At 43.0% G+C, this 3601-nt stretch overlaps 1 pseudogene across 1 annotated transcript; it reads left to right on the forward strand.

Annotated features, from left to right (window-relative positions):
- Positions 1–1076: 1076 nt before the first annotated feature.
- LOC146859850 (E3 SUMO-protein ligase KIAA1586-like) lies at positions 1077–3395 on the forward strand (annotated as a pseudogene). The gene has a single exon (XR_014979023.1). The product of XR_014979023.1 is annotated as an E3 SUMO-protein ligase KIAA1586-like (transcript).
- Positions 3396–3601: the final 206 nt, after the last annotated feature.

Below are 3601 nucleotides of genomic sequence, written 5' to 3' on the forward strand. Positions count from 1 at the left end.
CTTTCTATACTATTAGGGAACAAAGGTTAACATGGATATTTTTTTAACCAGTGTTTACAGTCAAAAAGTACTGGATTACTAAGAACCGTGGCTGCACATTGTTTATGGTTAGGTAGACGTAGGAGGCAGATGTACTTGAAGCATGTGTGAGAACCTCATGCTTCCAAGAGTCCTGTGTTCGGGGAGGGGGGGCTTCTGTTCGTGCTTGTGACATCTAAGTAATTTTTAGTCTTGTGCCAACCTGCATTTTCTGGATGGGAGGGTGTTGGCTGGGCAAGAGGCGTATTCCTTCTTGACAAAATAACTGAATAAGATACCAAAGCAGAATGCTTTAGGGAAGAAATATGTGGAAGGTTAATCCTCAGCACTGACGCTCCTAAGGCCACAGATGAGGCCCTAGGTGCACAGCCCATTTCTAAGAGGTTGATTTGTTACGGTTTTTACTGCTCAGGCTTTCCTCACATGTTAAGTTGGGGAAAATGGTTTAATTTAAAAGGGAAACATGGATTTAAAATTGCATAGAGGTAAAATGTTTATACTTGGCTGCCCTTGATAGCCCCGGCTTTCCACCTGAAAGGTCAAGCAGAAAAACTGTTTAGTTGGGAGAAAGTCACGGGAGTGGGGGGATTAAAGGGACTGTACAGGTGGTTGAGGCCTGCATCTGTGCTGGAGAGGTGGGGAGGGCCACTGTATGTGCTGGAGGGGTGGTGGGGGCCTGCATCTGTTCTGTAGAGGTGGTGGGGGCCTGCGTCTGTGCTGGAGAGGTGGTGGGGGCCTGGATATGTGCAGGAGAGGGGATGGGGCCTGTATATGTACAATGAGAGATCCTTTCAGGAGCAGCACAAAATGAAGAGTAACACCTGCCTGCCAAATAGCACTCCAATTAAACATTGTTGATCACTGGAGTAAACTATTCAATTTTTGTTGCAGATAAGAGGCTCAATATTCTATTTTCGTGACGCAAGGCCTTATCACCTGGAAACCAAAATCGGCAGAGGAAACCAGCAGAGCAAAATTTTCTTTTCTTTTTCAGATATACCAGTCCAGCCTTCAAGAAGGAAGTTGCACATTTTACCATGGCTACTAGTAGCTTATCTGCTTCTGCTCTGAAGCGCAAGTCTATGCAGTCTTCAATGATTGACTTCCTACCGGCACTGAAGCGCCAGCGAGTTACAGGGGAGTCTTGTCCAGTACAACCAACTATTGATGAGGCTAGTCAAACTCAGCAAGAGTCTGACAGGGACAGTCCACCTTTACAAAGACTTCAATGTGTGCCAGAGAAAAAAACTGTTGAACTCCCTGACTTCTGGAACACTAAACAGTGGTATTACTTTCAGGAGGAATATAAATGGTTGTACCTTAAGTCAGGCAATATTGGATGTTCTTCCTGTAAACGGGCTAAATCAACAGGTCTTTCAGTGCACAATAACACCCAAGGCATGCGCGTAACTAAAGTGTGGACAGATGGCGAGGTTGGTCCTTCCGGTGACGGAAAAGCTTTTAGGCAGAAACAGCTCAGGAAGAAGATTATGGAGCATAAGGCGAGCGCTGGTCACTTGGCAGCTGAGGACATTCTTACAGCTCAGCAGAAAAATACATTTGTGGTGACAGTACACGAATGTAATGCAAAACATGTGGAGAGCACATGCAGGGTATTTGACACTGCCTACTACTTGGCAAAAAAGATCGCCCTTTCAGTGACCACCCTGATCTAATTCTCCTTCAGGCGAAGAATGGCAGTGCAATGGGCCGTGTTTTGCACAGCAATGTGACTGCAACAGAAATAATAAAACACATTGCATTGGAAATGCAACAAAGATTGGTCTGTTATATCAGACAACACAAACCAAAGATCACAGTATTAATTGATGAGAGCACTTCTATTAGCAATGCTTCTACCTTGATCATCTACCTCCGTGGCATTTTTGGAAATGAAAGTACCCCAGTGACCATCTATTTCGGCCTTCTGGAGCTGGCAGAAACTAATGCTATTGGCGTAAAGACAGCTCTCCTAAGCTACTTTGAAAAAGTTGGACTCACAAAAAATCTGCTTCATGATATCTTGATTGCGGTATGTACTGATGGAGCAGCAGTAATGTTTGGTAAAAAAGGAGGAGTAGTAGCATTGTTGAAATCAGAATTTCCAAATCTTGTACTGACATGGCACTGTTTGGCTCACAGACTAGAACTTGCTGTGGCAGATACAGTTGATGAGGTTGCAGGGGTCAATCACTTTAAGATTTTCATGGACTCATTGTATGCCACATACAGCATGTCACCAAAAAACCAGAGAGAGCTAAATCTGGCCGCCGGCGAGGTATGTGTACAGCTTCAGAAGATAGGGAAAATGCTTGATACTAGATGGGTAGCATCCAGTTACAGATCTGTGAAAGCTGTTTGGAACTGCTTCCCTGCCTTGTGCAAACATTTTGAGAATGCTTCTAAAGACCCATCCAGACCCATAAGAGAGCGGAGTAAGTATGAAGGTCTCTTGAAGAAGCTTACATCCTATTCTTTTATCAGAGATTTGGGGGTAATGTGTGATGCACTTCAAGAGCTCAAAGACTTATCACTCTCCTTACAGAGGAGGGATATTACAGTTGTTAATGCCCACAGACTTTTGGTTAGTCAAGTACGCATATTTCTAGCAATGAAGAACTCACCAGGGGAGTTTGCTTCTGCGGCTCAGAAAGCGGTGGACGAGGGCAAATTCAAGGATGTTCCTCTTTCCCATGGTAGAAGTAACTCTGTTGCCCTTAATCAAAATCAGTTTTACCAAAGTCTTTCAGTAAATATCAATAAACGATGTGCCCCTGATTCTGAGAAAGAACTTATAGCCAGCTTCAGTGTGCTAGATGCAGGCAACTTGCCTTCTGGTGATGAATGCATTCTTTATGGGGAAACAGATATCCAGAAACTGTGTTCAGAATTTCAGCTGCCAGCAAGAGATACTATACAAGCTTTTAGACTTTTCAAAGATTTTGGTGGAAAGAAAACCCCTGAAGCATTAAAAAAGTTAGTAGTTTGCATGGAAACCCTGCCAGCAAGTAATGCGGATTGCGAGAGAGGTTTCAGCGCAATGAACTTAATTACTTGTCCAACAAGGGCCTCTCTTCTTGTAGAGACCATTTCTTCATGCCTATGGATAAAACTCAATGGTCCTCCATTTGAAACATTTGACGCAAAGCTGTATGTAAAGAGTTGGCTTGCAAAAGGTAGAAGGTCTGCTGAAGAAAATTGTTGTGAGAAACCCCAGCAAAACAAACACACTGAATATCTTCGAGGTTTTTGGGGAATCCTGCAATAGATTTCTAAGTAATATAAATATTCTTTACATGTTTTTTAAAGTGTTTGGTATTTTTATGGGTTATACTTAATAAATATACCTTTTTGCCTATTTTATTATCCTTTGCTGGATGCGACTTCATGATTTTCTTAAGCACACAGTGCTAGTTATTTTGATTTAGACCACGCCCCTACTCGGATAGGCCACGCCCCTTCAAGACATTAACCACGCCCCTTTTAGAGCACCCCCAGTTTTTTTTTCCCACTTAAAGCACTGTCAGTACCTAACATTTCCTGTCTGTTTAGAGCAAGAATG

This window comes from Triturus cristatus, chromosome 3_1, assembly GCF_964204655.1.
Source record: "Triturus cristatus chromosome 3_1, aTriCri1.1, whole genome shotgun sequence".
NCBI classification, from domain to species: domain Eukaryota; kingdom Metazoa; phylum Chordata; class Amphibia; order Caudata; family Salamandridae; genus Triturus; species Triturus cristatus.